The 23,620-nt window shown below is 46.5% G+C and overlaps 7 non-coding genes across 7 annotated transcripts; all 7 read right to left on the bottom strand.

The window, feature by feature from the left end:
* Positions 1–182: 182 nt before the first annotated feature.
* trnad-guc (transfer RNA aspartic acid (anticodon GUC)) lies at positions 183–254 on the bottom strand. The gene has a single exon. It is a non-coding gene; the product is annotated as a tRNA-Asp (tRNA).
* A 1,960-nt stretch (positions 255–2,214) lies between these two features.
* On the bottom strand, positions 2,215–2,286 carry trnad-guc (transfer RNA aspartic acid (anticodon GUC)). The gene has a single exon. It is a non-coding gene; the product is annotated as a tRNA-Asp (tRNA).
* Positions 2,287–4,225: 1,939 nt separating this feature from the next.
* On the bottom strand, positions 4,226–4,297 carry trnad-guc (transfer RNA aspartic acid (anticodon GUC)). Its single transcript has one exon. It is a non-coding gene; the product is annotated as a tRNA-Asp (tRNA).
* Positions 4,298–6,244: 1,947 nt separating this feature from the next.
* trnad-guc (transfer RNA aspartic acid (anticodon GUC)) lies at positions 6,245–6,316 on the bottom strand. The gene has a single exon. It is a non-coding gene; the product is annotated as a tRNA-Asp (tRNA).
* Positions 6,317–12,332: 6,016 nt separating this feature from the next.
* On the bottom strand, positions 12,333–12,404 carry trnad-guc (transfer RNA aspartic acid (anticodon GUC)). Its single transcript has one exon. It is a non-coding gene; the product is annotated as a tRNA-Asp (tRNA).
* Positions 12,405–14,364: 1,960 nt separating this feature from the next.
* On the bottom strand, positions 14,365–14,436 carry trnad-guc (transfer RNA aspartic acid (anticodon GUC)). Its single transcript has one exon. It is a non-coding gene; the product is annotated as a tRNA-Asp (tRNA).
* Positions 14,437–22,489: 8,053 nt separating this feature from the next.
* Positions 22,490–22,561, bottom strand: trnad-guc (transfer RNA aspartic acid (anticodon GUC)). Its single transcript has one exon. It is a non-coding gene; the product is annotated as a tRNA-Asp (tRNA).
* Positions 22,562–23,620: the final 1,059 nt, after the last annotated feature.

Raw genomic sequence — 23,620 nt, 5'->3', positions numbered from 1 at the left:
CCCACACAACAGGCAAACAGAAGGAGAACACTCTACTAACGAGGAGCTGGTGCAGGGAGTTGTTATAAATTTCGTCATGTACATATTTTAAAATTATTTTCGTTCATTTTGTTCTATTCAACTTTTCCCAGGGTCTTTTTAAGGAGCTGCCCAAAGGTTTAAAATTGGGGATGTTAAAAATCCTCCCCGTCGGGGAATTGAACCCCGGTCTCCCGCGTGACAGGCGGGGATACTCACCACTATACTAACGAGGAACTGAAAGGTGCCGAACCTGTCAGAGCAAAAATCGACCTGTGGACAGAGGGACAGAGGCTGAAGGGACAGAAATAAGAATAAGAACAGAAGGAATAGGAGCAGGAGTGGGCCATTCGGCCCCTCGAGCCTGCCCCGCCATTCAATAAGATCATGGCTGATCAGTTCTTCTACTCAACGCCACTTTCCTGCCCGCTCCCCATAACCCTTGACTCCACTGTAGCTCAAATATATGTCTGTCTCCACCTTGAATATATTCAATGACTCCGCCTCCACAGCTCTCTGGGGTAGAGGATTCCAAAGATTCACGACATTCTGAGAGAAGAAATTCCTCCTCATCTCCGTTTTAAATGGGCGACCGGATAACCTGAAGCTTTGCCCCCTAGTTGCAGATTCCCCCAGGAGGGGAAACATCCTCCCTGCATCTATCCTGTCAAGCACCCTCAGAATCCTATACAGAGAGAGACAGGGACAAAGAGGGAGACAGAGATAGACATACAGAGCGAGACACTCAGTTTGACGTCTTGCAGAGTGGTCCGAGGGATAAGGAACTTCAGCTATGTTGAGAGTTTGTGATTGTTTTCTTCAGACGGTTAAGAGGAAATTTAATAAGAGGCTTTCAAAATTACAAGGGGATTTGTTTGAGGTAATAAGGAGAAACGCTTGCCAGTGGCAGGTATGACGGTAACCAGAGTAGACCAATTGAAGATAACAGAATCAGTATGGGGAGAATTGTATTACGCAGCAAGGGCTCAGGCCTACTGAATATCTTACTGCTTAGAAATGTTATCACGGCCCAACTCTCTCTCACTAAAGTCTTGCACACGTTGCTAACTTTCAAATGTTGCATTCTTCACACTGGCGTTGAGTTGATTGACAGCCGTGCTGTGATAAGCTAAGTTTGTTAGGGGGGTGCAGCCTACAAGAAAATACATGGAAGCTTGATAATAACCGTGACTGTTCTGACACTGTCAGCTGCAGTTAAATGAGGACATGTACACGTTTAAATTGTCTCGTTCCAAATGTAATTTCCTGCTGACTTTGAAACAGCCGGCATTTTACAGAAGGCAAGGAAGTGCATTGTGTACCTGTTGAGGCAGCAGCAGTGTTGAAATTGCAAAGGTTGATCAGGAGCAGGCATTGCTTCGCGCGGGTGCATTGATTGGAGGCATTTCAAACAGCCTCAAAACGCACTGTTCCCTGACCGGGAATCGAACCCGGGCCGTGGTGGGGAAAGCGCTGATTCTTAACCACTAGACCACCAGGGAAGCTGCATAAAGCTGCCTGCCAGCAAGCAGAGCAACGCAGACTTTCCTCCTTGCTGCTTTGAAATTCAGATCACTTTCACGCCAGGCAAACTTTTCGTACAAGATGACATCTTTTAGACGAGAACACAAAGGACATGTTCACTAAACCACAGCATCAAGTGCGGGAAGGCGTCCATTTGCCATATATTTCCTTCTATGCTTTTCTCAGAGACAGAGGCATAAAGTCAGAGAGAAGCCGTCGGGGAAGTGAAAACTGAACATCATAATATCCACGACATTGTCGAGGAAATGGTTATGCAGTGCTTGAGACAAAGCAGCAAACACACACAAAATACCCGTATGTGCTCTCTTTGTGTGGGTATGTCTCAGATATCCATCTCAGTGTCATGCATTCATGGAGGCTGGCAGCACGGTGGGAGGCCATTCGGCCAATCGTGCCTGTGCTGTCTCTTTGAAAGAGCAGTCGTGTTTTCTCCCGCTGTTATCTCATTTTCTCTCTCCCTCCTCAGTGCCCCACACAACAGGCAAACAGAAGGAGAACACTCTACTAACGAGGAACTGGTGCAGGGAGTTGTTATACATTTCGTCATGTACATATTTTAAAATTATTTTCGTTCATTTTGTTCTATTCAACTTTTCCCAGGGTCTTTTTAAGGAGCTGCCCAAAGGTTTAAAATTGGGGATGTTAAAAATTCTCCCCGTCGGGGAATTGAACCCCGGTCTCCCGCGTGACAGGCGGGGATACTCACCACTATACTAACGAGGAACTGAAAGGTGCCGAACCTGTCAGAGCAAAAATCGACCTGTGGACAGAGGGACAGAGGCTGAAGGGACAGAAATAAGAATAAGAACAGAAGGAATAGGAGCAGGAGTGGGCCATTCGGCCCCTCGAGCCTGCCCCGCCATTCAATAAGATCATGGCTGATCAGTTCTTCTACTCAACGCCACTTTCCTGCCCGCTCCCCATAACCCTTGACTCCACTGTAGCTCAAATATATGTCTGTCTCCACCTTGAATATATTCAATGACTCCGCCTCCACAGCTCTCTGGGGTAGAGGATTCCAAAGATTCACGACATTCTGAGAGAAGAAATTCCTCCTCATCTCCGTTTTAAATGGGCGACCGGATATCCTGAAGCTTTGCCCCCTAGTTGCAGATTCCCCCAGGAGGGGAAACATCCTCCCTGCATCTATCCTGTCAAGCACCCTCAGAATCCTATACATAGAGAGACAGGGACAAAGAGGGAGACAAAGATAGACATACAGAGCGAGACACTCAGTTTGACGTCTTGCAGAGTGGTCCGAGGGATAAGGAACTTCAGCTATGTTGAGAGTTTGTGATTGTTTTCTTCAGACGGTTAAGGGGAAATTTAATAAGAGGCTTTCAAAATTACAAGGGGATTTGTTTGAGGTAATAAGGAGAAACGCTTGCCAGTGGCAGGTATGACGGTAACCAGAGGAGACCAATTGAAGATAACAGAATCAGTATGGGGAGAATTGTATTACGCAGCAAGGGCTCAGGCCTACTGAATATCTTACTGCTTAGAAATGTTATCACGGCCCAACTCTCTCTCACTAAAGTCTTGCACACGTTGCTAACTTTCAAATGTTGCATTCTTCACACTGGCGTTGAGTTGATTGATAGCCGTGCTGTGATAAGCTAAGTTTGTTAGGGGGGTGCAGCCTACAAGAAAATACATGGAAGCTTGATAATAACCGTGACTGTTCTGACACTGTCAGCTGCAGTTAAATGTGGACATGTACACGTTTAAATTGTCTCGTTCCAAATGTAATTTCCTGCTAACTTTGAAACAGCAGGCATTTTACAGAAGGCAAGGAAGTGCATTGTGTACCTGTTGAGGCAGCAGCAGTGTTGAAATTGCAAAGGTTGATCAGGAGCAGGCATTGCTTCGCGCGGGTGCATTGATTGGAGGCATTTCAAACAGCCTCAAAACGCACTGTTCCCTGACCGGGAATCGAACCCGGGCCGTGGTGGGGAAAGCGCTGATTCTTAACCACTAGACCACCAGGGAAGCTGCATAAAGCTGCCTGCCAGCAAGCAGAGCAACGCAGACTTTCCTCCTTGCTGCTTTGAAATTCAGATCACTTTCACGCCAGGCAAACTTTTCGTACAAGATGACATCTTTTAGACGAGAACACAAAGGACATGTTCACTAAACCACAGCATCAAGTGCGGGAAGGCGTCCATTTGCCATATATTTCCTTCTATGCTTTTCTCAGAGACAGAGGCATAAAGTCAGAGAGAAGCCGTCGGGGAAGTGAAAACTGAACATCATAATATCCACGACATTGTCGAGGAAATGGTTATGCAGTGCTTGAGACAAAGCAGCAAACACACACAAAATACCCGTATGTCTCAGATATCCATCTCAGTGTCATGCATTCATGGAGGCTGGCAGCACGGTGGGAGGCCATTCGGCCAATCGTGCCTGTGCTGTCTCTTTGAAAGAGCAGTCGTGCTTTCTCCCGCTGTTATCTCATTTTCTCTCTCCCTCCTCAGTGCCCCACACAACAGGCAAACAGAAGGAGAACACTCTACTAACGAGCAACTGGTGCAGGGAGTTGTTATAAATTTCGTCATGTACATATTTTAAAATTATTTTCGTTCATTTTGTTCTATTCAACTTTTCCCAGGGTCTTTTTAAGGAGCTGCCCAAAGGTTTAAAATTGGGGATGTTAAAAATCCTCCCCGTCGGGGAATTGAACCCCGGTCTCCCGCGTGACAGGCGGGGATACTCACCACTATACTAACGAGGAACTGAAAGGTGCCGAACCTGTCAGAGCAAAAATCGAACTGTGGACAGAGGGACAGAGGCTGAAGGGACAGAAATAAGAATAAGAACAGAAGGAATAGGAGCAGGAGTGGGCCATTCGGCCCCTCGAGCCTGCCCCGCCATTCAATAAGATCATGGCTGATCAGTTCTTCTACTCAACGCCACTTTCCTGCCCGCTCCCCATAACCCTTGACTCCACTGTAGCTCAAATATATGTCTGTCTCCACCTTGAATATATTCAATGACTCCGCCTCCACAGCTCTCTGGGGTAGAGGATTCCAAAGATTCACGACATTCTGAGAGAAGAAATTCCTCCTCATCTCCGTTTTAAATGGGCGACCGGATAACCTGAAGCTTTGCCCCCTAGTTGCAGATTCCCCCAGGAGGGGAAACATCCTCCCTGCATCTATCCTGTCAAGCACCCTCAGAATCCTATACAGAGAGAGACAGGGACAAAGAGGGAGACAGAGATAGACATACAGAGCGAGACACTCAGTTTGACGTCTTGCAGAGTGGTCCGAGGGATAAGGAACTTCAGCTATGTTGAGAGTTTGTGATTGTTTTCTTCAGACGGTTAAGAGGAAATTTAATAAGAGGCTTTCAAAATTACAAGGGGATTTGTTTGAGGTAATAAGGAGAAACGCTTGCCAGTGGCAGGTATGACGGTAACCAGAGTAGACCAATTGAAGATAACAGAATCAGTATGGGGAGAATTGTATTACGCAGCAAGGGCTCAGGCCTACTGAATATCTTACTGCTTAGAAATGTTATCACGGCCCAACTCTCTCTCACTAAAGTCTTGCACACGTTGCTAACTTTCAAATGTTGCATTCTTCACACTGGCGTTGAGTTGATTGACAGCCGTGCTGTGATAAGCTAAGTTTGTTAGGGGGGTGCAGCCTACAAGAAAATACATGGAAGCTTGATAATAACCGTGACTGTTCTGACACTGTCAGCTGCAGTTAAATGAGGACATGTACACGTTTAAATTGTCTCGTTCCAAATGTAATTTCCTGCTGACTTTGAAACAGCCGGCATTTTACAGAAGGCAAGGAAGTGCATTGTGTACCTGTTGAGGCAGCAGCAGTGTTGAAATTGCAAAGGTTGATCAGGAGCAGGCATTGCTTCGCGCGGGTGCATTGATTGGAGGCATTTCAAACAGCCTCAAAACGCACTGTTCCCTGACCGGGAATCGAACCCGGGCCGTGGTGGGGAAAGCGCTGATTCTTAACCACTAGACCACCAGGGAAGCTGCATAAAGCTGCCTGCCAGCAAGCAGAGCAACGCAGACTTTCCTCCTTGCTGCTTTGAAATTCAGATCACTTTCACGCCAGGCAAACTTTTCGTACAAGATGACATCTTTTAGACGAGAACACAAAGGACATGTTCACTAAACCACAGCATCAAGTGCGGGAAGGCGTCCATTTGCCATATATTTCCTTCTATGCTTTTCTCAGAGACAGAGGCATAAAGTCAGAGAGAAGCCGTCGGGGAAGTGAAAACTGAACATCATAATATCCACGACATTGTCGAGGAAATGGTTATGCAGTGCTTGAGACAAAGCAGCAAACACACACAAAATACCCGTATGTGCGTATGTCTCAGATATCCATCTCAGTGTCATGCATTCATGGAGGCTGGCAGCACGGTGGGAGGCCATTCGGCCAATCGTGCCTGTGCTGTCTCTTTGAAAGAGCAGTCGTGCTTTCTCCCGCTGTTATCTCATTTTCTCTCTCCCTCCTCAGTGCCCCACACAACAGGCAAACAGAAGGAGAACACTCTACTAACGAGCAACTGGTGCAGGGAGTTGTTATAAATTTCGTCATGTACATATTTTAAAATTATTTTCGTTCATTTTGTTCTATTCAACTTTTCCCAGGGTCTTTTTAAGGAGCTGCCCAAAGGTTTAAAATTGGGGATGTTAAAAATCCTCCCCGTCGGGGAATTGAACCCCGGTCTCCCGCGTGACAGGCGGGGATACTCACCACTATACTAACGAGGAACTGAAAGGTGCCGAACCTGTCAGAGCAAAAATCGACCTGTGGACAGAGGGACAGAGGCTGAAGGGACAGAAATAAGAATAAGAACAGAAGGAATAGGAGCAGGAGTGGGCCATTCGGCCCCTCGAGCCTGCCCCGCCATTCAATAAGATCATGGCTGATCAGTTCTTCTACTCAACGCCACTTTCCTGCCCGCTCCCCATAACCCTTGACTCCACTGTAGCTCAAATATATGTCTGTCTCCACCTTGAATATATTCAATGACTCCGCCTCCACAGCTCTCTGGGGTAGAGGATTCCAAAGATTCACGACATTCTGAGAGAAGAAATTCCTCCTCATCTCCGTTTTAAATGGGCGACCGGATAACCTGAAGCTTTGCCCCCTAGTTGCAGATTCCCCCAGGAGGGGAAACATCCTCCCTGCATCTATCCTGTCAAGCACCCTCAGAATCCTATACAGAGAGAGACAGGGACAAAGAGGGAGACAGAGATAGACATACAGAGCGAGACACTCAGTTTGACGTCTTGCAGAGTGGTCCGAGGGATAAGGAACTTCAGCTATGTTGAGAGTTTGTGATTGTTTTCTTCAGACGGTTAAGAGGAAATTTAATAAGAGGCTTTCAAAATTACAAGGGGATTTGTTTGAGGTAATAAGGAGAAACGCTTGCCAGTGGCAGGTATGACGGTAACCAGAGTAGACCAATTGAAGATAACAGAATCAGTATGGGGAGAATTGTATTACGCAGCAAGGGCTCAGGCCTACTGAATATCTTACTGCTTAGAAATGTTATCACGGCCCAACTCTCTCTCACTAAAGTCTTGCACACGTTGCTAACTTTCAAATGTTGCATTCTTCACACTGGCGTTGAGTTGATTGACAGCCGTGCTGTGATAAGCTAAGTTTGTTAGGGGGGTGCAGCCTACAAGAAAATACATGGAAGCTTGATAATAACCGTGACTGTTCTGACACTGTCAGCTGCAGTTAAATGAGGACATGTACACGTTTAAATTGTCTCGTTCCAAATGTAATTTCCTGCTGACTTTGAAACAGCCGGCATTTTACAGAAGGCAAGGAAGTGCATTGTGTACCTGTTGAGGCAGCAGCAGTGTTGAAATTGCAAAGGTTGATCAGGAGCAGGCATTGCTTCGCGCGGGTGCATTGATTGGAGGCATTTCAAACAGCCTCAAAACGCACTGTTCCCTGACCGGGAATCGAACCCGGGCCGTGGTGGGGAAAGCGCTGATTCTTAACCACTAGACCACCAGGGAAGCTGCATAAAGCTGCCTGCCAGCAAGCAGAGCAACGCAGACTTTCCTCCTTGCTGCTTTGAAATTCAGATCACTTTCACGCCAGGCAAACTTTTCGTACAAGATGACATCTTTTAGACGAGAACACAAAGGACATGTTCACTAAACCACAGCATCAAGTGCGGGAAGGCGTCCATTTGCCATATATTTCCTTCTATGCTTTTCTCAGAGACAGAGGCATAAAGTCAGAGAGAAGCCGTCGGGGAAGTGAAAACTGAACATCATAATATCCACGACATTGTCGAGGAAATGGTTATGCAGTGCTTGAGACAAAGCAGCAAACACACACAAAATACCCGTATGTGCTCTCTTTGTGTGGGTATGTCTCAGATATCCATCTCATTGTCATGCATTCATGGAGGCTGGCAGCACGGTGGGAGGCCATTCGGCCAATCGTGCCTGTGCTGTCTCTTTGAAAGAGCAGTCGTGCTTTCTCCCGCTGTTATCTCATTTTCTCTCTCCCTCCTCAGTGCCCCACACAACAGGCAAACAGAAGGAGAACACTCTACTAACGAGGAACTGGTGCAGGGAGTTGTTATACATTTCGTCATGTACATATTTTAAAATTATTTTCGTTCATTTTGTTCTATTCAACTTTTCCCAGGGTCTTTTTAAGGAGCTGCCCAAAGGTTTAAAATTGGGGCTGTTAAAAATTCTCCCCGTCGGGGAATTGAACCCCGGTCTCCCGCGTGACAGGCGAGGATACTCACCACTATACTAACGAGGAACTGAAAGGTGCCGAACCTGTCAGAGCAAAAATCGACCTGTGGACAGAGGGACAGAGGCAGAAGGGACAGAAATAAGAATAAGATCAGAAGGAATAGGAGCAGGAGTGGGCCATTCGGCCCCTCGAGCCTGCCCCGCCATTCAATAAGATCATGGCTGATCAGTTCTTCTACTCAACGCCACTTTCCTGCCCGCTCCCCATAACCCTTGACTCCACTGTAGCTCAAATATATGTCTGTCTCCACCTTGAATATATTCAATGACTCCGCCTCCACAGCTCTCTGGGGTAGAGGATTCCAAAGATTCACGACATTCTGAGAGAAGAAATTCCTCCTCATCTCCGTTTTAAATGGGCGACCGGATATCCTGAAGCTTTGCCCCCTAGTTGCAGATTCCCCCAGGAGGGGAAACATCCTCCCTGCATCTATCCTGTCAAGCACCCTCAGAATCCTATACATAGAGAGACAGGGACAAAGAGGGAGACAAAGATAGACATACAGAGCGAGACACTCAGTTTGACGTCTTGCAGAGTGGTCCGAGGGATAAGGAACTTCAGCTATGTTGAGAGTTTGTGATTGTTTTCTTCAGACGGTTAAGGGGAAATTTAATAAGAGGCTTTCAAAATTACAAGGGGATTTGTTTGAGGTAATAAGGAGAAACGCTTGCCAGTGGCAGGTATGACGGTAACCAGAGGAGACCAATTGAAGATAACAGAATCAGTATGGGGAGAATTGTATTACGCAGCAAGGGCTCAGGCCTACTGAATATCTTACTGCTTAGAAATGTTATCACGGCCCAACTCTCTCTCACTAAAGTCTTGCACACGTTGCTAACTTTCAAATGTTGCATTCTTCACACTGGCGTTGAGTTGATTGATAGCCGTGCTGTGATAAGCTAAGTTTGTTAGGGGGGTGCAGCCTACAAGAAAATACATGGAAGCTTGATAATAACCGTGACTGTTCTGACACTGTCAGCTGCAGTTAAATGTGGACATGTACACGTTTAAATTATCTCGTTCCAAATGTAATTTCCTGCTAACTTTGAAACAGCAGGCATTTTACAGAAGGCAAGGAAGTGCATTGTGTACCTGTTGAGGCAGCAGCAGTGTTGAAATTGCAAAGGTTGATCAGGAGCAGGCATTGCTTCGCGCGGGTGCATTGATTGGAGGCATTTCAAACAGCCTCAAAACGCACTGTTCCCTGACCGGGAATCGAACCCGGGCCGTGGTGGGGAAAGCGCTGATTCTTAACCACTAGACCACCAGGGAAGCTGCATAAAGCTACCTGCCAGCAAGCAGAGCAACGCAGACTTTCCTCCTTGCTGCTTTGAAATTCAGATCACTTTCACGCCAGGCAAACTTTTCGTACAAGATGACATCTTTTAGACGAGAACACAAAGGACATGTTCACTAAACCACAGCATCAAGTGCGGGAAGGCGTCCATTTGCCATATATTTCCTTCTATGCTTTTCTCAGAGACAGAGGCATAAAGTCAGAGAGAAGCCGTCGGGGAAGTGAAAACTGAACATCATAATATCCACGACATTGTCGAGGAAATGGTTATGCAGTGCTTGAGACAAAGCAGCAAACACACACAAAATACCCGTATGTGCTCTCTTTGTGTGGGTATGTCTCAGATATCCATCTCAGTGTCATGCATTCATGGAGGCTGGCAGCACGGTGGGAGGCCATTCGGCCAATCGTGCCTGTGCTGTCTCTTTGAAAGAGCAGTCGTGCTTTCTCCCGCTGTTATCTCATTTTCTCTCTCCCTCCTCAGTGCCCCACACAACAGGCAAACAGAAGGAGAACACTCTACTAACGAGCAACTGGTGCAGGGAGTTGTTATAAATTTCGTCATGTACATATTTTAAAATTATTTTCGTTCATTTTGTTCTATTCAACTTTTCCCAGGGTCTTTTTAAGGAGCTGCCCAAAGGTTTAAAATTGGGGATGTTAAAAATTCTCCCCGTCGGGGAATTGAACCCCGGTCACCCGCGTGACAGGCGGGGATACTCACCACTATACTAACGAGGAACTGAAAGGTGCCGAACCTGTCAGAGCAAAAATCGACCTGTGGACAGAGGCTGAAGGGACAGAAATAAGAATAAGAACAGAAGGAATAGGAGCAGGAGTGGGCCATTCGGCCCCTCGAGCCTGCCCCGCCATTCAATAAGATCATGGCTGATCAGTTCTTCTACTCAACGCCACTTTCCTGCCCGCTCCCCATAACCCTTGACTCCACTGTAGCTCAAATATATGTCTGTCTCCACCTTGAATATATTCAATGACTCCGCCTCCACAGCTCTCTGGGGTAGAGGATTCCAAAGATTCACGACATTCTGAGAGAAGAAATTCCTCCTCATCTCCGTTTTAAATGGGCGACCGGATATCCTGAAGCTTTGCCCCCTAGTTGCAGATTCCCCCAGGAGGGGAAACATCCTCCCTGCATCTATCCTGTCAAGCACCCTCAGAATCCTATACATAGAGAGACAGGGACAAAGAGGGAGACAAAGATAGACATACAGAGCGAGACACTCAGTTTGACGTCTTGCAGAGTGGTCCGAGGGATAAGGAACTTCAGCTATGTTGAGAGTTTGTGATTGTTTTCTTCAGACGGTTAAGGGGAAATTTAATAAGAGGCTTTCAAAATTACAAGGGGATTTGTTTGAGGTAATAAGGAGAAACGCTTGCCAGTGGCAGGTATGACGGTAACCAGAGGAGACCAATTGAAGATAACAGAATCAGTATGGGGAGAATTGTATTACGCAGCAAGGGCTCAGGCCTACTGAATATCTTACTGCTTAGAAATGTTATCACGGCCCAACTCTCTCTCACTAAAGTCTTGCACACGTTGCTAACTTTCAAATGTTGCATTCTTCACACTGGCGTTGAGTTGATTGATAGCCGTGCTGTGATAAGCTAAGTTTGTTAGGGGGGTGCAGCCTACAAGAAAATACATGGAAGCTTGATAATAACCGTGACTGTTCTGACACTGTCAGCTGCAGTTAAATGTGGACATGTACACGTTTAAATTATCTCGTTCCAAATGTAATTTCCTGCTAACTTTGAAACAGCAGGCATTTTACAGAAGGCAAGGAAGTGCATTGTGTACCTGTTGAGGCAGCAGCAGTGTTGAAATTGCAAAGGTTGATCAGGAGCAGGCATTGCTTCGCGCGGGTGCATTGATTGGAGGCATTTCAAACAGCCTCAAAACGCACTGTTCCCTGACCGGGAATCGAACCCGGGTCGTGGTGGGGAAAGCGCTGATTCTTAACCACTAGACCACCAGGGAAGCTGCATAAAGCTACCTGCCAGCAAGCAGAGCAACGCAGACTTTCCTCCTTGCTGCTTTGAAATTCAGATCACTTTCACGCCAGGCAAACTTTTCGTACAAGATGACATCTTTTAGACGAGAACACAAAGGACATGTTCACTAAACCACAGCATCAAGTGCGGGAAGGCGTCCATTTGCCATATATTTCCTTCTATGCTTTTCTCAGAGACAGAGGCATAAAGTCAGAGAGAAGCCGTCGGGGAAGTGAAAACTGAACATCATAATATCCACGACATTGTCGAGGAAATGGTTATGCAGTGCTTGAGACAAAGCAGCAAACACACACAAAATACCCGTATGTGCTCTCTTTGTGTGGGTATGTCTCAGATATCCATCTCAGTGTCATGCATTCATGGAGGCTGGCAGCACGGTGGGAGGCCATTCGGCCAATCGTGCCTGTGCTGTCTCTTTGAAAGAGCAGTCGTGCTTTCTCCCGCTGTTATCTCATTTTCTCTCTCCCTCCTCAGTGCCCCACACAACAGGCAAACAGAAGGAGAACACTCTACTAACGAGCAACTGGTGCAGGGAGTTGTTATAAATTTCGTCATGTACATATTTTAAAATTATTTTCGTTCATTTTGTTCTATTCAACTTTTCCCAGGGTCTTTTTAAGGAGCTGCCCAAAGGTTTAAAATTGGGGATGTTAAAAATCCTCCCCGTCGGGGAATTGAACCCCGGTCTCCCGCGTGACAGGCGGGGATACTCACCACTATACTAACGAGGAACTGAAAGGTGCCGAACCTGTCAGAGCAAAAATCGACCTGTGGACAGAGGGACAGAGGCTGAAGGGACAGAAATAAGAATAAGAACAGAAGGAATAGGAGCAGGAGTGGGCCATTCGGCCCCTCGAGCCTGCCCCGCCATTCAATAAGATCATGGCTGATCAGTCCTTCTACTCAACGCCACTTTCCTGCCCGCTCCCCATAACCCTTGACTCCACTGTAGCTCAAATATATGTCTGTCTCCACCTTGAATATATTCAATGACTCCGCCTCCACAGCTCTCTGGGGTAGAGGATTCCAAAGATTCACGACATTCTGAGAGAAGAAATTCCTCCTCATCTCCGTTTTAAATGGGCGACCGGATAACCTGAAGCTTTGCCCCCTAGTTGCAGATTCCCCCAGGAGGGGAAACATCCTCCCTGCATCTATCCTGTCAAGCACCCTCAGAATCCTATACAGAGAGAGACAGGGACAAAGAGGGAGACAGAGATAGACATACAGAGCGAGACACTCAGTTTGACGTCTTGCAGAGTGGTCCGAGGGATAAGGAACTTCAGCTATGTTGAGAGTTTGTGATTGTTTTCTTCAGACGGTTAAGAGGAAATTTAATAAGAGGCTTTCAAAATTACAAGGGGATTTGTTTGAGGTAATAAGGAGAAACGCTTGCCAGTGGCAGGTATGACGGTAACCAGAGTAGACCAATTGAAGATAACAGAATCAGTATGGGGAGAATTGTATTACGCAGCAAGGGCTCAGGCCTACTGAATATCTTACTGCTTAGAAATGTTATCACGGCCCAACTCTCTCTCACTAAAGTCTTGCACACGTTGCTAACTTTCAAATGTTGCATTCTTCACACTGGCGTTGAGTTGATTGACAGCCGTGCTGTGATAAGCTAAGTTTGTTAGGGGGGTGCAGCCTACAAGAAAATACATGGAAGCTTGATAATAACCGTGACTGTTCTGACACTGTCAGCTGCAGTTAAATGAGGACATGTACACGTTTAAATTGTCTCGTTCCAAATGTAATTTCCTGCTGACTTTGAAACAGCCGGCATTTTACAGAAGGCAAGGAAGTGCATTGTGTACCTGTTGAGGCAGCAGCAGTGTTGAAATTGCAAAGGTTGATCAGGAGCAGGCATTGCTTCGCGCGGGTGCATTGATTGGAGGCATTTCAAACAGCCTCAAAACGCACTGTTCCCTGACCGGGAATCGAACCCGGGCCGTGGTGGGGAAAGCGCTGATTCTTAACCACTAGACCACCAGGGAAGCTGCATAAAGCTGCCTGCCAGCAAGCAGAGCAACGCAGACTTTCCTCCTTGCTGCTTTGAAATTCAGATCACTTTCACGCCAGGCAAACTTTTCGTACAAGATGACATCTTTTAGACGAGAACACAAAGGACATGTTCACTAAACCACAGCATCAAGTGCGGGAAGGCGTCCATTTGCCATATATTTCCTTCTATGCTTTTCTCAGAGACAGAGGCATAAAGTCAGAGAGAAGCCGTCGGGGAAGTGAAAACTGAACATCATAATATCCACGACATTGTCGAGGAAATGGTTATGCAGTGCTTGAGACAAAGCAGCAAACACACACAAAATACCCGTATGTGCTCTCTTTGTGTGGGTATGTCTCAGATATCCATCTCAGTGTCATGCATTCATGGAGGCTGGCAGCACGGTGGGAGGCCATTCGGCCAATCGTGCCTGTGCTGTCTCTTTGAAAGAGCAGTCGTGCTTTCTCCCGCTGTTATCTCATTTTCTCTCTCCCTCCTCAGTGCCCCACACAACAGGCAAACAGAAGGAGAACACTCTACTAACGAGCAACTGGTGCAGGGAGTTGTTATAAATTTCGTCATGTACATATTTTAAAATTATTTTCGTTCATTTTGTTCTATTCAACTTTTCCCAGGGTCTTTTTAAGGAGCTGCCCAAAGGTTTAAAATTGGGGATGTTAAAAATCCTCCCCGTCGGGGAATTGAACCCCGGTCTCCCGCGTGACAGGCGGGGATACTCACCACTATACTAACGAGGAACTGAAAAGTGCCGAACCTGTCAGAGCAAAAATCGACCTGTGGACAGAGGGACAGAGGCTGAAGGGACAGAAATAAGAATAAGAACAGAAGGAATAGGAGCAGGAGTGGGCCATTCGGCCCCTCGAGCCTGCCCCGCCATTCAATAAGATCATGGCTGATCAGTCCTTCTACTCAACGCCACTTTCCTGCCCGCTCCCCATAACCCTTGACTCCACTGTAGCTCAAATATATGTCTGTCTCCACCTTGAATATATTCAATGACTCCGCCTCCACAGCTCTCTGGGGTAGAGGATTCCAAAGATTCACGACATTCTGAGAGAAGAAATTCCTCCTCATCTCCGTTTTAAATGGGCGACCGGATAACCTGAAGCTTTGCCCCCTAGTTGCAGATTCCCCCAGGAGGGGAAACATCCTCCCTGCATCTATCCTGTCAAGCACCCTCAGAATCCTATACAGAGAGAGACAGGGACAAAGAGGGAGACAGAGATAGACATACAGAGCGAGACACTCAGTTTGACGTCTTGCAGAGTGGTCCGAGGGATAAGGAACTTCAGCTATGTTGAGAGTTTGTGATTGTTTTCTTCAGACGGTTAAGAGGAAATTTAATAAGAGGCTTTCAAAATTACAAGGGGATTTGTTTGAGGTAATAAGGAGAAACGCTTGCCAGTGGCAGGTATGACGGTAACCAGAGTAGACCAATTGAAGATAACAGAATCAGTATGGGGAGAATTGTATTACGCAGCAAGGGCTCAGGCCTACTGAATATCTTACTGCTTAGAAATGTTATCACGGCCCAACTCTCTCTCACTAAAGTCTTGCACACGTTGCTAACTTTCAAATGTTGCATTCTTCACACTGGCGTTGAGTTGATTGACAGCCGTGCTGTGATAAGCTAAGTTTGTTAGGGGGGTGCAGCCTACAAGAAAATACATGGAAGCTTGATAATAACCGTGACTGTTCTGACACTGTCAGCTGCAGTTAAATGAGGACATGTACACGTTTAAATTGTCTCGTTCCAAATGTAATTTCCTGCTGACTTTGAAACAGCCGGCATTTTACAGAAGGCAAGGAAGTGTATTGTGTACCTGTTGAGGCAGCAGCAGTGTTGAAATTGCAAAGGTTGATCAGGAGCAGGCATTGCTTCGCGCGGGTGCATTGATTGGAGGCATTTCAAACAGCCTCAAAACGCACTGTTCCCTGACCGCGAATCGAACCCGGGCCGTGGTGGTGAAAGCGCTGATTCTTAACCACTAGACCACCATTGAAGCTGCATAAAGCTGCCTGCCAGCAAGCAGAGCAACGCAGAATTTCCTCCTTGCTGCTTTGAAATTCAGATCACTTTCACGCCAGGCAAACTTTTCGTACAAGATGACATCTTTTAGACGAGAACACAAAGGACATGTTCACCAAACCACAGCATCAAGTGCGGGAAGGCGTCCATTTGCCATATATTTCCTTCTATGCTTTTCTCAGAGACAGAGGCATAAAGTCAGAGAGAAGCCGTCGGGGAAGTGAAAACTGAACATCATAATATCCACGACATTGTCGAGGAAATGGTTATGCAGTGCTTGAGACAAAGCAGCAAACACACACAAAATACCCGTATGTGCTCTCTTTGTGTGGGTATGTCTCAGATATCCATCTCAGTGTCATGCATTCATGGAGGCTGGCAGCACGGTGGGAGGCCATTCGGCCAATCGTGCCTGTGCTGTCTCTTTGAAAGAGCAGTCGTGCTTTCTCCCGCTGTTATCTCATTTTCTCTCTCCCTCCTCAGTGCCCCACACAACAGGCAAACAGAAGGAGAACACTCTACTAACGAGGAACTGGTGCAGGGAGTTGTTATACATTTCGTCATGTACATATTTTAAAATTATTTTCGTTCATTTTGTTCTATTCAACTTTTCCCAGGGTCTTTTTAAGGAGCTGCCCAAAGGTTTAAAATTGGGGATGTTAAAAATTCTCCCCGTCGGGGAATTGAACCCCGGTCTCCAGCGTGACAGGCGGGGATACTCACCACTATACTAACGAGGAACTGAAAGGTGCCGAACCTGTCAGAGCAAAAATCGACCTGTGGACAGAGGGACAGAGGCTGAAGGGACAGAAATAAGAATAAGAACAGAAGGAATAGGAGCAGGAGTGGGCCATTCGGCCCCTCGAGCCTGCCCCGCCATTCAATAAGATCATGGCTGATCAGTTCTTCTACTCAACGCCACTTTCCTGCCCGCTCCCCATAACCCTTGACTCCACTGTAGCTCAAATATATGTCTGTCTCCACCTTGAATATATTCAATGACTCCGCCTCCACAGCTCTCTGGGGTAGAGGATTCCAAAGATTCACGACATTCTGAGAGAAGAAATTCCTCCTCATCTCCGTTTTAAATGGGCGACCGGATATCCTGAAGCTTTGCCCCCTAGTTGCAGATTCCCCCAGGAGGGGGAACATCCTCCCTGCATCTATCCTGTCAAGCACCCTCAGAATCCTATACATAGAGAGACAGGGACAAAGAGGGAGACAAAGATAGACATACAGAGCGAGACACTCAGTTTGACGTCTTGCAGAGTGGTCCGAGGGATAAGGAACTTCAGCTATGTTGAGAGTTTGTGATTGTTTTCTTCAGACGGTTAAGGGGAAATTTAATAAGAGGCTTTCAAAATTACAAGGGGATTTGTTTGAGGTAATAAGGAGAAACGCTTGCCAGTGGCAGGTATGACGGTAACCAGAGGAGACCAATTGAAGATAACAGAATCAGTATGGGGAGAATTGTATTACGCAGCAAGGGCTCAGGCCTACTGAATATCTTACTGCTTAGAAATGTTATCACGGCCCAACTCTCTCTCACTAAAGTCTTGCACACGTTGCTAACTTTCAAATGTTGCATTCTTCACACTGGCGTTGAGTTGATTGATAGCCGTGCTGTGATAAGCTAAGTTTGTTAGGGGGGTGCAGCCTGCAAGAAAATACATGGAAGTTTGATAATAACCGTGACTGTTCTGACACTGTCAGCTGCAGTTAAATGTGGGCATGTGCACGTTTAAATTGTCTCGTTCCAAATGTAACTTCCTGCTGACTTTGAAACAGCAGGCATTTTACAGAAGGCAAGGAAGTGCATTGTGTACCTGTTGAGGCAGCAGCAGTGTTGAAATTGCAAAGGTTGATCAGGAGCAGGCATTGCTTCGCGCGGGTGCATTGATTGGAGGCATTTCAAACAGCCTCAAAACGCACTTTTCTCTAACCGGGAATCAAACCCGAGCCGCGGCGGTGAAAGCGCCGAATCTTAATCACTAGACCACCAGGGAAGCTGCAAGAAGCTGCCTGCCAGCAAGCAGAGCAACGCAGACTTTCCTCCTTGCTGCTTTGAAATTCAGATCACTTTCACGCCAGGCAAACTTTTCGTACAAGATGACATCTTTTAGACGAGAACACAAAGGACATGTTCACTAAGCCACAGCATCAAGTGCGGGAAGGCGTCCATTTGCCATATATTTCCTTCTATGCTTTTCTCAGAGACAGAGGCATAAAGTCAGAGAGAAGCCGTCGGGGAAGTGAAAACTGAACATCATAATATCCACGACATTGTAGAGGAAATGGTTATGCAGTGCTTGAGACAAAGCAGCAAACACACACAAAATACCCGTATGTGCTCTCTTTGTGTGGGTATGTCTCAGATATCCATCTCAGTGTCATGCATTCATGGAGGCTGGCAGCACGGTGGAAGGCCATTCGGCCAATCGTGCCTGTGCTGCCTCTTTGAAAGAGCAGTCGTGCTTTCTCCCGCTGTTATCTCATTTTCTCTCTCCCTCCTCAGTGCCCCACACAACAGGCAAACAGAAGGAGAACACTCTACTAACGAGGAACTGGTGCAGGGAGTTGTTATAAATTTCGTCATGTACATATTTTAAATTTATTTTCGTTCATTTGATTCTATTCAACTTTTCCCAGGGTCTTTTTAAGGAGCTGCCCAAAGGTTTAAAATTGGGGATGTTAAAAATTCTCCCCGTCGTGGAATTGAACCCCGGTCTCCCGCGTGACAGGCGAGGATACTCACCACTATGCTAACGAGGAACTGAAAAGTGCCGAATCTGTCAGAACAAAAATCGAACTGTGAACAGAGGGACAGAGGCAGAAGGGACAGAAATAAGAATAAGAACAGAAGGAATAGGAGCAGGAGTGGGCCATTCGACCCCTCGAGCCTGCCCCGCCATTCAATAAGATCATGGCTGATCAGATCTTCTACTCAACGCCACTTTCCTGCCCGCTCCCCATAACCCTTGACTCCACTGCAGCTCAAATATATGTCTATCTCCACCTTGAATATATTCAGTGACTCCGCCTCCACAGCTCTCTGGGGTAGAGGATTCCAAAGATTCACGACATGCTGAGAGAAGAAATTCCTCCTCATCTCCGTTTTAAATGGGCGACCGGATATCCTGGAGCTTTTCCCCCTAGTTGTAGATTCCCCCAGGAGGGGAAACATCCTCCCTGCATCTATCCTGTCAAGCACCCTCAGAATCCTATACAGAGAGAGACAGGGACAAAGAGGGAGACAAAGATAGACATACAGAGCGAGACACTCAGTTTGACGTCTTGCAGAGTGGTCCGAGGGATAAGGAACTTCAGTTATGTTGAGAGTTTGTGATTGTTCTCCTCAGACGGTTAAGAGGAAATTTAATAAGAGGCTTTCAAAATTACAAGGGGATTTGATTGAGGTAATAAGGAGAAACGCTTGCCAGTGGCAGGTATGACGGTAACCAGAGGAGACCAATTGAAGATAACAGAATCAGTACGGGGAGAATTGTATTACGCAGCAAGGGCTCAGGCCTACTGAATATCTTACTGCTTAGAAATGTTATCACGGCCCAACTCTCTCTCACTAAAGTCTTGCACACGTTGCTAACTTTCAAATGTTGCATTCTTCACACTGGCGTTGAGTTGATTGATAGCCGTGCTGTGATAAGCTAAGTTTGTTAGGGGGGTGCAGCCTGCAAGAAAATACATGGAAGTTTGATAATAACCGTGACTGTTCTGACACTGTCAGCTGCAGTTAAATGTGGGCATGTGCACGTTTAAATTGTCTCGTTCCAAATGTAATTTCCTGCTGACTTTAAAACAGCAGGCATTTTACAGAAGGCAAGGAAGTGCATTGTGTACCTGTTGAGGCAGCAGCAGTGTTGAAATTGCAAAGGTTGATCAGGAGCAGACATTGCTTCGCGCGGGTGCATTGATTGGAGGCATTTCAAACAGCCTCAAAACGCACTGTTCTCTAACCCGGAATCGAACCCGGGCCGCGGCGGTGAAAGCGCCGAATCTTAATCACTAGACCACCAGGGAAGCTGCAAAAAGCTGCCTGCCAGCAAGCAGAGCAATGCAGACTTTCCTCCTTGCTGCTTTGAAATTCAGATCACTTTCACGCCAGGCAAACTTTTCGTACAAGAGGACATCTTTTAGACGAGAACACAAAGGACATGTTTACTAAGCCACAGCATCAAGTGCGGGAAGGCGTCCATTTGCCATATATTTCCTTCTATGCTTTTCTCAGAGACAGAGGCATAAAGTCAGAGAGAAGCCGTCGGGGAAGTGAAAACTGAACATCATAATATCCACGACATTGTAGAGGAAATGGTTATGCAGTGCTTGAGACAAAGCAGCAAACACACACAAAATACCCGTATGTGCTCTCTTTGTGTGGGTATGTCTCAGATATCCATCTCAGTGTCATGCATTCATGGAGGCTGGCAGCACGGTGGGAGGCCATTCGGCCAATCGTGCCTGTGCTGTCTCTTTGAAAGAGCAGTCGTGCTTTCTCCCGCTGTTATCTCATTTTCTCTATCCCTCCTCAATGCCCCACACAACAGGCAAACAGAAGGAGAACACTCTACTAACGAGGAACTGGTGCAGGGAGTTGTTATAAATTTCATCATGTACATATTTTAAAATTATTTTCGTTCATTTTGTTCTATTCAACTTTTCCCAGGGTCTTTTTAAGGAGCTGCCCAAAGGTTTAAAATTGGGGATGTTAAAAATCCTCCCCGTCGGGGAATTGAACCCCGGTATCCCGCGTGACAGGCGGTGATACTCACCACTATACTAACGAGGAACTGAAAGGTGCCGAATCTGTCAGAGCAAAAATCGACCTGTGAACAGAGGGACAGAGGCAGAAGGACAGAAATAAGAATAAGAACAGAAGGAATAGGAGCAGGAGTGGGCCATTCTGCCCCTCGAGCCTGCCCCACCATTCAATAAGATCATGGCTGATCAGATCTTCTACTCAACGCCACTTTCCTGCCCGCTCCCCATAACCCTTGACTCCACTGCAGCTCAAATATAAGTCTACCTCCACCTTGAATATATTCAGTGACTCCGCCTCCACAGCTCTCTGGGGTAGAGGATTCCAAAGATTCACGACATTCTGAGAGAAGAAATTCCTCCTCATCGCCGTTTTAAATGGGCGACCGGATATCCTGGAGCTTTGGCCCCTAGTTGTAGATTCCCTCAGGAGGGGAATCATCCTCCCTGCATCTATCCTGTCAAGCACCCTCAGAATCCGATACAGAGAGAGACAGGGACAAAGAGGGAGACAAAGATAGACATACAGAGCGAGACACTCAGTTTGACGTCTTGCAGAGTGGTCCGAGGGATAAGGAACTTCAGTTATGTTGAGAGTTTGTGATTGTTTTCCTCAGACGGTTAAGAGGAAATTTAATAAGAGGCTTTCAAAATTACAAGGGGATTTGATTGAGGTAATAAGGAGAAACGCTTGCCAGTGGCAGGTATGACGGTAACCAGAGGAGACCAATTGAAGATAACAGAATCAGTACGGGGAGAATTGAATTACGCAGCAAGGGCTCAGGCCGACTGAATATCTTACAGCTTAGAAATGTTATCACGGCCCAACTCTCTCTCACTAAAGTCTTGCACACGTTGCTAACTTTCAAATGTTGCATTATTCGCACTGGCGTTGAGTTGATTGATAGCCGTGCTGTGATAAGCTAAGTTTGTTGGGGGTGCAGCCTGCAAGAAAATACATGGAAGTTTGATAATAACCGTGACTGTTCTGACACTGTCAGCTGCAGTTAAATGTGGGCATGTGCACGTTTAAATTGTCTCGTTCCAAACGTAATTGCCTGCTGACTTTGAAACAGCAGGCATTTTACAGAATGCAAGGAAGTGCATTGTGCACCTGTTGAGGCAGCAGCAATGTTGAAATTGCAAAGGTTGATCAGGAGCAGGCATTGCTTCGCGCGGGTGCATTGATTGGAGGCATTTCAAACAGCCTCAAAACGCATTGTTTCCTAATCAGGAATCGAACCCGGGCCGCGGCGGTGAAAGCGCCGAATCTTAACCACTAGACCACCAGGGAAGCTGCAAAAAGCTGCCTGCCAGCAAGCAGAGCAATGCAGACTTTCCTCCTTGCTGCTTTGAAATTCAGATCACTTTCACGCCAGGCAAACTTTTCGTACAAGAGGACATCTTTTAGACGAGAACACAAAGGACATGTTTACTAAGCCACAGCATCAAGTGCGGGAAGGCGTCCATTTGCCATATATTTCCTTCTATGCTTTTCTCAGAGACAGAGGCATAAAGTCAGAGAGAAGCCGTCGGGGAAGTGAAAACTGAACATCATAATATCCACGACATTGTAGAGGAAATGGTTATGCAGTGCTTGAGACAAAGCAGCAAACACACACAAAATACCCGTATGTGCTCTCTTTGTGTGGGTATGTCTCAGATATCCATCTCAGTGTCATGCATTCATGCAGGCTGGCAGCACGGTGGGAGGCCATTCGGCCAATCGTGCCTGTGCTGTCTCTTTGAAAGAGCAGCCGTGTTTTCTCCCGCTGTTATCTCATTTTCTCTATCCCTCCTCAGTGCCCCACACAACAGGCAAACAGAAGGAGAACACTCTACTAACGAGGAACTGGTGCAGGGAGTTGTTATAAATTTCATCATGTACATATTTTAAAATTATTTTCGTTCATTTTGTTCTATTCAACTTTTCCCAGGGTCTTTTTAAGGAGCTGCCCAAAGGTTTAAAATTGGGGATGTTAAAAATTCTCCCCGTCGGGGAATTGAACCCCGGTCTCCCGCGTGACAGGCGGGGATACTCACCACTATACTAACGAGGAACTGAAAGGTGCCGAATCTGTGAGAGCAAAAATCGACATGAGAACAGAGGGACAGAGTCAGAAGGGACAGAAATAAGAACAGAAGGAATAGGAGCAGGAGTGGGCCATTCGGCCCCTCGAGCCTGCCCCGCCATTCAATAAGATCATGGCTGATCAGATCTTCTACTCAACGCCACTTTCCTGCCCGCTCCCCATAACCCTTGACTCCACTGCAGCTCAAATATATGTCTATCTCCACCTTGAATATATTCAGTGACTCCGCCTCCACAGCTCTCTGGGGTAGAGGATTCCAAAGATTCACGACATTCTGAGAGAAGAAATTCCTCCTCAACTCCGTTTTAAATGGGCGACCGGATATCCTGGAGCTTTGCCCCATAGTTGCAGATTCCCCCAGGAGGGGAAACATCCTCCCTGCATCTATCCTGTCAAGCACCCTCAGAATCGTATACAGAGAGAGACAGGGACAAAGAGGGAGACAAAGATAGACATACAGAGCGAGAAACTCAGTTTGACGTCTTGCAGAGTGGTCCGAGGGATAAGGGACTTCAGTTATGTTGAGAGTTTGTGATTGTTTTCCTCAGACGGTTAAGAGGAAATTTAATAAGAGGCTTTCAAAATTACAAGGGGATTTGATTGAGGTAATAAGGAGAAACGCTTGCCAGTGGCAGGTATGACGGTAACCAGAGGAGACCAATTGAAGATAACAGAATCAGTATGGGGAGAATTGTATTACGCAGCAAGGGCCATGGCCTACTGAATATCTTACTGCTTAGAAATGTTATCACGGCCCAACTCTCTCTCACTAAAGTCTTGCACACGTTGCTAACTTTCAAATGTTGCATTCTTCACACTGGCGTTGAGTTGATTGATAGCCGTGCTGTGATAAGCTAAGTTTGTTTGGGGGGTGCAGCCTGCAAGAAAATACATGGAAGTTGGATAATAACCGTGACTGTTCTGACACTGTCAGCTGCAGTTAAATGTGGGCATGTACACGTTTAAATTGTCTCGTTCCAAATGTAATTTCCTGCTGACTTTGAAACAGCAGGCATTTATACAGAA

This window comes from Somniosus microcephalus, unplaced genomic scaffold (genome assembly GCF_052327205.1).
Source record: "Somniosus microcephalus isolate GS21.2 unplaced genomic scaffold, FLI_Smic_1.0 unresolved_chr5, whole genome shotgun sequence".
Classification (NCBI taxonomy): domain Eukaryota; kingdom Metazoa; phylum Chordata; class Chondrichthyes; order Squaliformes; family Somniosidae; genus Somniosus; species Somniosus microcephalus.
Note: the sequence above shows the minus strand (reverse complement) of the source record. Positions and strands in the feature narration are given on the sequence as shown.